The following is a 9,654-nucleotide window of genomic DNA, read 5'->3' on the forward strand; positions in this document are numbered from 1 at the left end:
TCCTCCTTCTGAGGAAATGATGTATTTTTTATGAAATATCTTTGAAACGTCACATTTTTAAATAACCATTTCAACCGTTTCCCAGAAAAAATTATTTTAAGCACGTAAAAATGAAAAATAAAAATGGGTATTAAAAGTTTACAGCGTTTTATGAGAATTGCTCAAGCTGGCACCATCGACTGAAATATGTCTTGATAATAAAGGACAACAAATGCATTATCTTGATGACATAGACAAAGATGGATGTCTATGAAGTCTGCGACGAACGAGGAAGGTCGTAAAATTTTATGGGATTTTTATGGCCGGTTGCAGTTGAAGCTCGCCAGTAAGTACGCGCCTGTAGATCAACAGCTGTTATTTTATAAACAAGCTGATCGGACATTGTATGCGCTGCTTTGATTCTTGAGGTCAAAAGAAACGCTTTTTTTCCGATTCGGCCCTGATAAAAAGATATAGCCATTTTAACTTTTCATAATGAGCTGTGCCACCCCTGGAAAAACAAAATAACCTTCAGAATAACTAGCTAATCTGTAATCTGTGACACTAAATATCTGCGGATCTTTTGAACAGAGTTGTATTCAGCCAAAGTATCCAATTTTTCAAATTTCACAGATCCTTTTTAATTTTTGAACATTGAATTACTCGAAAACGGCGTACCTATTATAGGAGAAAATATGAGGAATTCTTTCATTTTACAAAACGTTCAAATATTCAATGGATGGCGTCCATCTTAGTTTCAGGGTTGGTTGGGTTCTTTGAATTTTTGGTATTTTTATGGTACGTATAATCGTAATGGTCATAATGAGAAAACTGGGAGACGTGGATGATATCTTGTGTTCGATAAAGATAAATCAAATAAATGAAAAACTATCCCGAAATACATTTCATTCGATAAAACCGTTTGTGAGATAATTTTTTTTATGGTTTTCCTGTTCGCCGACGATGCCAAATTATACAGTGTCCCATCCCTTACCTATAACCAGCTGCAGTCCGACCTGGATAGTATTACTCTCTGGGTTGAAAAATGGTTGCTACCTCTCAACATCAGCAAGTGCTGTGTTCTGCACCTCGGCAGAAACAATCCCAGGCTTCCTTATACGCTGGCTGGAGAGTCTCTTACTGTGGTCCGGAGCCATCTTGATCTTGGGGTGATCGTCAATTCCGATCTTGACTGGTCGGAGCATATAACTGAGGCTTGTAGTAGAGCCAAGAAGGCCGCCTTCCTCATTCAACGGTCTTTCAGGGGTTGTAGTATACAGACTGCCAAATTGCTGTACACAACCTACGTGAGGCCTATTCTAGAGTACGCTGGGCCAGTTTGGTGGGTAGCTCTCAAATCTGACTTACAGCTTCTTGAGTCTATCCAGAGATGGTGCACAAGAATCCCGTTTTCCTGGTTCTCTCGACCAAGCTACGAGGCAAGAATGAGATTGTTTGACCTGACAAGATTCGAGGACCGGCGTGCCAGGGGTGACATGATAGTGGCTTTTAGGGCTACGCATGGATTCTTTGGTGTAGACCTTGAACATTTATTCCCTTTAAATACGAACCATCTTCGCGGACATAGTTTCAAACTTGCCAAGGAATCGTTTAAAACCACCTGCCGGATGAACTTCCTACCTAATAGAATTTTCGACGTTTGGAATCGTCTCCCGAATGAAGTGGTGAATGCTGATACAGTCAACAGGTTCAAGAACATGTACGACCGATACTATTATTATATTCTATTATATATCTATTATACTATTATATATTCTAGCATACATTGTATATATTAGTTCTGTATTGAGTGCATAGGTTTAACCTCCACTCTTATTGTAGTGTAATAATAATAATAATAATAATAATAGCCTGTATCTCTTAAACCTAGCCGATTCGGAAAAAACGGTAAAGGAAAAAAGTGTTTCTTTTGACCTCCTCTACGTGCAGAATTTTGGCAAGAAAACGGCAGAAATCAGTTTGTATGCAATTGAACAGTGAATTCTGCCGAAATTACGTATGTAACTGCAGGAAATTCACGGTGCATGAATTCTCGAGTAAATTCTCTAGAGAATTTTCGGTTGTTGCAAACCGGCCTTAAACTACAATATTTAAATATTTGAGGCTTTTGTCATGAACGATCTTCGAAGGGTGGAGGTAAGTTGAGTTTTTTTTGAATGGCAACCGTAAAGTTTAGTGCAAGAAATGGATTGAGTTAACAGTGTTAACCCCATATTTGAAGGATGATTTTGAATAGTTTCCGCGGTGTATTTGAAAAAATCATGAATTAAACTCATACTTATTCAGTTTGTACTTGCATATGCAGTGATAACCCAAATTGGGGAGAATTCCCCGTTGACGTTTATGCAAACTGATTAAAGGCATATCAAATCTACTTATTTGCATGGAAAATACAAGGGATCAGTTTTTAATTAGGTATATTTATTTTTGCTATGGAAGAAAATTGAATTATCGACATTCGTTCAAGCTTGAATGAAATTCTCAAATGCCACCACTTTTTTGGGTCTCCGAATAGAAGGAAATTCTTTGTCATCCTCTTCATTCAAAATTTTTCTAATTGTGAAAACATTCAGCTGAGATATAAGTCGTTTAGATTCAGATGAACATTGAACATGTTCGCTACCGTCTGATGTATTGTAGATTAGAATATCAGGGTTACATCTATTTGAATTGGCGGACCTGAATTCTAAATAGCACTGCCTGAAAACCTGTATTCTCTCTTTTTCAATCACTTCGGCATTTTTGTAATATTAGTTTTGGCAACGGCGTTATGACATTAACGATATTTCATGAGTGCCAAACTTACTCCGTTCTAGTTACAAAAACTTGAGGAGATTATTTCATGGCCAACCGAGTGCTAAAATAAAAGTTAATGGAGTATACCTCAGTTATTCCTAGATATGGGGTCCTATATCTTGAGAATTTGCAGTTTTTTCTCAAGCAATTATCCATATTATTCACGAGATATTCAACAAATTGTATAAGATTTTTTTTCCATTAGTAATAACAGAACATAAAGAGAATATCCAGGAGAAATCAAAGTAGACATCCTGGATATAAACAGACGTTTAAAAGACTATCCATGGTTAATCTTGAAATTATCTAAATGTATATCCAGTCGATTTACTGATTAATGGGAGAGTATTTTTATAATAAGATAAGCGAACGAATTTCATTGGTAGGCATATTTCCTATCCCATCCATCTAACATATGTATCCAATGGTTATACAGACTATCCATTAACGATATCCTGGTGAAGTATTAAGGTTTTGTACTTTCATATTCTATCGACTCTCTTCTGAAGACATAATTTAATCGATTAATATAAAAATTGACTCGAATTATAGACTGAGTGACTGAGTCTCAGAGAGGTCGTGCTACAAAAAATTGGCAAAATATAAGAAAACAAACTGCATAAGTAATACACCTAAAACATAATCACTACAAGAACACTTATGCAACATACGAATGTGTCCTACTTCCTAAACTACCTTGACTTAATATATCGAATACCTACTTGATTTTACCACTTTAGAATCACCACCAGTAAATCTTCCTAAATAAGACCAGGACCCACCCAATTTGAACCACGATATAGTTCGTTTGAACCTCTTCTGAAGCCGGCTTTCCTCTTTCATAATTGAGACGTCAAGAAGTTATATGACTGCCAGGATCTTTTGTATCACACTGCAATATTATGAATATACATGAAGCCCTATTACCGGCATAAAGTGGTCCCTTTTTAATGAGATCTATTTAGTAGTCCTAAAACTGCCCATCAGTGACTTTTATGTCAGTATTCGGTCTCTGTGTGGGGGTGGCAGTTGACCGCCAGGTACAATTAATGGAAATACACGGGAGGAATGTGTGAACCACCGTGTTGAGTTTAATTGATTAGATAAGACAGGTCCGAAAAAGTTTTAGTTTTTTTCAGTTGTTCCTACGATTGTATTTTACTGAGAAACAAGTGAACTGTTTGAAAATGTGATGAATTTAAATATTTATATCTGTAATACGATATAAAATCAAGGGTGATTAGCTGTCCTTGACAGGAGTCCTTCAGAAGCACGTGATCCTATGTGAAAAGAATAAGACCTGTTTGCACCAAACGCACTTAGTGTTAAGTGTCCCTTAAAATGAACCCTTAACTTAAATTACGTTGCACCAACTGTAAAGTTACATTTAAATGGCTAAAGCTAGCCTTAAATTAAAGCGCTTGTAATGTCCACTTAGGTATTTAAGGGCGGGATTCTAACCTACAATAATTTGTTGAACTCATAAACTGGCTGCAGAACTGCTGTGGTTTTTCTAAGAACGTCAAGTACCTTTTATTTGACAATCCATCTCATTATCAATAATAATGCTAATTCAGCAACAAAAAGTTGTCACTCTTTGGTAATAATATAATAGTTTACTTGACACTGACTGACAGGACAACAAAGTTAGGTTAATAATATAATAATAATAATAATAATATTTATTTGCAACAACAATATAATATGTACAAAACATAGGTACATATAATATACGATGTAATAATTACGTCCAAATAAACGGAAAATATTATTAGCCAATTAGAACATCACTGTTGTGCATGGGCAATACACTTTTTATATGTTTAGAATCTTAGACGCCTATTTCTAGCGTTCGTGGTGCTTGCACCTATCTCATGTTACAACAAACACATAATTATACAACAAAATATAGTTTTATCCTCTTTTTAAATCATTGCGGCTTTCGTGTGGGGGTGACAGAAGCAAAAGGCACATTAAGAGTTTCAGTTATTCTCAATCAGCTGTTTTGTCTCGAACCTTCCCAGAAGAATGATATATTTTTTAAATAAAAATGAAATGACAACGATCATCGGCAACCGGCCAACCAATGAAATGGCTTTATTAGACTAGAATGAAGTTGCACCAAAATAAAAAACTGAAATATCACTAGATATGAAAACTTAAGGGTCCCTTACTTAAGATTCTGTTAAGCCGCAATCGTGCAACTGACAATAAAATTAAGCGTCCATTAACTTTGAACTACGCTTAGTTAAGTACTCATTTTAAGGGGGATTGGTGCTAACGGGCCTTAGAATCTTAAAAAAAGTTCCTTACAAAGATAGAAGCCACCTATATTTTTGCACTTTATGGTAAAAAGTTCAGAAGTACCCTTCCTACAAATGAAAGTGTGTTTTCTAATGATCATATTTATTCCGAATTTATATCACATGATTAATAAAATAATCTTGGTGTATAGAAAAAATTTAAACATTGAACGACATTGACTAACATAATAAACATATTAGTATGGGAATTCTATTATTTGAAGATTCATTAAAAACTTTGCCGCAGTCGGTAGGATTCGAACCTACGCTCCCAGAGGGAATCTGATTTCTAGTCAGACGCCTTAACCGCTCGGCCACGACTGCTTATGTTAAACGAACGGACATACTGTTATATAACTCTGCTAGGAAAGTAAACCCCAGCGGCGGATGTAAGAATGTGCAGTGCATTGGAACTCCGAACATACGGGGACTCCAAGTGCTCATAAGCAGTATTTGGACTACGTAGCTGAGATCAACTTCATATTACATATTTCGATATATTTTTCCATTGACTATTTGTATTATATGGAGAAAAACTAATAGAGAGAGAAAAAGTTTATTTTATGGCCATCGACCTAGGTCCTTCAGCCCTAAAAAAAAAAACTAATATGTATGTATTAAATTGATAATTCCATCAGAATATTATTCGCATTACATCAAATCATTCCAAATTACATGATTTCTTCGGAGGTTACGTACTGCGACCTCATTTCTTTTTCCCCTTGAGAAGATATGTAAGTATATAGAGTCATTCGGGGCAACTGAGCGCACTTTTGCCTTTCAAGCCATGCCCTGTTTCAAATGTTGAAGCTAGGAAAATTAAAACATATTCATAAGATAGAGAATTTTCTAATCTATAAAATAACATCAAAAAGCCAACAAACAAAAACGTTTTCTTTCCGCAAAAAGAAATTTAATGGTGGAAGTCGGAGTGCGTTCACATGCCCCGTAGTGCGGGTAAGTGTGCGAACCCTCACGGGGTAAGTGAACGCAGTGCTTAGTGAACCACACAATCAAAACAAATTACAAAATAATGTCATCAAAATGTTACAGTATTAAAGAAATGCTGTTTATTGTCAATAAAGAAGCGCCTTTTTATAAGCACTGCATTATTGTTCGTGCCACAATTCCTGGTGAACACAACACTTGATACATTCCCCTGTTGGTGGCTCTTCATATTTTTCCGAACAGATAGAACAATATTGATCGAGTCTTAACCAAGAAAATCAACAATGTCATAATTTATTCCTCACTGAACTAATGCCCATATAATGAATCTATGCGCACACTTATCTGCGCACACTTTCCCCAGTAAACCAAAATTTGAATTGACATTCTTATCGAGTTGAGCGGCTAAGAGAGCCTAAAATTTTTTATTATATATTTAGATTAATATGCTTATTTATGATCGAATAAAATATTGTTTAACACTGTCGGACTCGGAACTTGGACCTGGCAGAATTTGCAGAGATGCTGAAAATCAACAAGAAAACTAGTGAATTTGATTGATTGCAAATAAAAAGTTAACGAAACTTCGCACGGCGCACCCCTATGAAAAACTAATTTGGGGATTCTGCGCCCTTGCATCACCCAAATGAACCCCTCTTTCATACATTGCATAGTCGAAATATACGCACTGCGCACACTTACCCACTGCGCACAGTTACCCCGAATGACTCTACCTATTAGTTTGTTATTATTTATTGCTAAAAGGGTTTTGAAGTTACTGTATTTTATGATTATAGACTTTATTTGTGTGACTTCAAATCCTACAAGTGCAAAGCTAGTAAAATTGCAATAACATATGATTAAGACCCCCATTTCGAAGAAAAAAGGCAAAACAATATTCAAAATAAATATTTTCTACAATATCCAGGAAACAATGAATAATGATGTTTCTTTCGATGGTATCATCATTGCACTCAATGTACTTTTCGAATTTCTATCTTCATCTTCTTCACTTAACGTAAAAGAAAAAACTAATTCGAATGTGTGAGCAATTTCACAGTAAATATTTTCAAAGGATAGGCTTCATTTCTCTGAAATTCTTCAATCTTCATCACCTTTTTCTACCTGAATTAGAATTTTGTATCAAAAATTATGAGAAAATACCAAATGCTAGTTTTGTTTGAAACTGCTTTTACTAAAACTATTTTTCACTAACATGTGTTAGTTATTTCCGCTAAAGTGTAGGCGGTTCTCAAGTATGATTTACAAGTTAGTTCAAAATTATGTTCACAGTAAATATTTTCATCTTGAAACTTAGCATTCATTACTACTATGACAATTAACAGTTTGACAGTTTGTGGGAGAGTAAATGCAGAAATAACTATTGAAGGAATGATTTCACTATGATGAAAATTCATGAAAATGAACCACACTGAAAGGAACAACTTCATAACCCACAAAGGCCTAAGGAAGCAGATTCCATTCCAGAAGGAATAATTAAATAGGCGTCTAATAGTTACTCCTACTAGATCTCCGAGATAAGGAAAGCTATTATAATTATTGGTGGAAGAAGCTCAACAGTAACAAAATACCCGTTCAAGAAGCCCCATTATGAACCCCCAATATAATTAAGCATTTACCAGATACCATCTTCAACCACATAAGAATCGAATTTGAATTTTCTGACCCAATTTACCTACCCGTTGCTCTTAGGGCAATGTATATCTGATGTGGGATGTATCCAGAAACCACACAAAATGTTCCATTGTAGGTATTCATGCAAATATTTATAAACCATTAATTTTCTTTTATTCTTTTATCGATACTTGTACATCTGAGAGGATTCGTTAACCCCCTCTGGTTTTTACACTAAAGATAAGGGAATCTTAAATTAACTACGATGGTGTGAAGTTTATGTTCTAATCAGATCGCTAATGGGGTGGAGATGCAATCGCCTATTCCAGACTATTCTTTAGTTGATGAGATCCTGGATAGGTTGCCTATTGATAGTCTGCTGTGAAAAATTATAATTTTCATAGCTCAGTGTATTCTTATTCTTCACCTTTAGAGATCAAATGATAAAACGAGTTCTATTATTTCTTATTTACTATATATTGATTTTTTTTCTTTTTCATTGTTGGACGAAACTCATTTACCTTTACATTGTTTTTTTCTTATGAATGGTCCATGCTTAGAATATACTCCTATCCAACGAACCGATACTACGAAAAAAAAACACTATTGCTAGAGCACAGGGTATTATTAATCTATATCTTGACTATTCTGAAAAATTGTGTATTCTTAATTTTGTGGAGAGTTTATTCGAATTTATTTTGCAGAATGTTTTTTTTTTAGAAACTGGAAATTAAATTTAAATTATTCGAAAAATAATAAAAACATTGCTTTTTCTCCCATATATACCCATAGGTATGGAAATCCAAATATGTATGTATTTCGTAGGAGATTATGGACTCATGAAATAACACCCTCGAGTATTAACTCAATGGGGTTGAATAGTCAAAGATAATACTAAACATGGGTAACAATGAAATGCCAACATATAAAACAATGAAAGTGTTAGATTCAACATATAAGTGATCAATATATATATAATGTAATATTGTATTGTATAGGGTATAATATACTATTGTATAGGGTAGTCAACTGAACATATTTTGATTATTAATTCATTGATTATGTAATGAACATTCTCCTTATCAATTTATTTTCTCAAAATCAAGAAGGTTTTTGTTCATGTTGACAACTTTTTTGGTAAAGTATTAAAAATTTGATCGCAGTCGGTAGGATTCGAACCTACGCTCCCAGAGGGAATCTGATTTCTAGTCAGACGCCTTAACCGCTCGGCCACGACTGCTGCTGTGTGAAATTTTGCATAAAAAGAAAGTAACTAATTTTGCTCAGCCAAAGAGCTGTTCCATAAGTGAATGAGCTTGGCTCTTAGCTCACCTTTAATGACAGTATTGGGGTTGTAATATATCCAAACTAACTGGAGAGGTAAGCTAATACACGAGGTTATATGTTGGTAACTGTTAATTATACACCCTGACTAAAAAATACTCGGTGTTCCCTCATGTAAGTAGGATGGGACAATGAATATGTAGACAGGGTGTTCTAAAGTGACTTTGATAATTTTATGATTAGGAGATTTTATAAAAAAATTTGATCTTGGTATATAGAGTATGCTCTTCAGATTATTTCAATGGAAAAGGAATATAATGTACACTTCGTATTCTTTACGATCAACTATTATGAAGAGGTAATTTCATCGGTAAAAAAAGCTTATATTGTATGCTGTTCTTCGACAAATTACGTCCTTTCCAAATATAGGTATATACAGAGGTATTCATGAAAGAGTTTTGGTTTCGCAATATAAATAACACGTTGTTATTCAATGAATATTGAAATTATTATAATAACAATTAATTCCATATGTACCTAGTACATGTTTTTGATGAATTAATAATCATAGAACAGCTCGAATATGATTTTCATATCATAAACGTAGAAGGAAATTTGAGGATTATCAAAGAACACCATTCATACATGTGGGAATACTCAGTATAAACGAATTTCAACAGTAGCGAAA

General features: G+C 34.6%; 2 non-coding genes across 2 annotated transcripts; both read right to left on the reverse strand.

The window, feature by feature from the left end:
- Positions 1-5,341: 5,341 nt before the first annotated feature.
- On the reverse strand, positions 5,342-5,423 carry Trnas-aga. Its single transcript has one exon. It is a non-coding gene; the product is annotated as a tRNA-Ser (tRNA).
- Positions 5,424-8,840: 3,417 nt separating this feature from the next.
- Trnas-aga lies at positions 8,841-8,922 on the reverse strand. The gene has a single exon. It is a non-coding gene; the product is annotated as a tRNA-Ser (tRNA).
- Positions 8,923-9,654: the final 732 nt, after the last annotated feature.

Source organism: Coccinella septempunctata, chromosome 3 (genome assembly GCF_907165205.1).
Source record: "Coccinella septempunctata chromosome 3, icCocSept1.1, whole genome shotgun sequence".
Lineage (NCBI taxonomy): Eukaryota > Metazoa > Arthropoda > Insecta > Coleoptera > Coccinellidae > Coccinella > Coccinella septempunctata.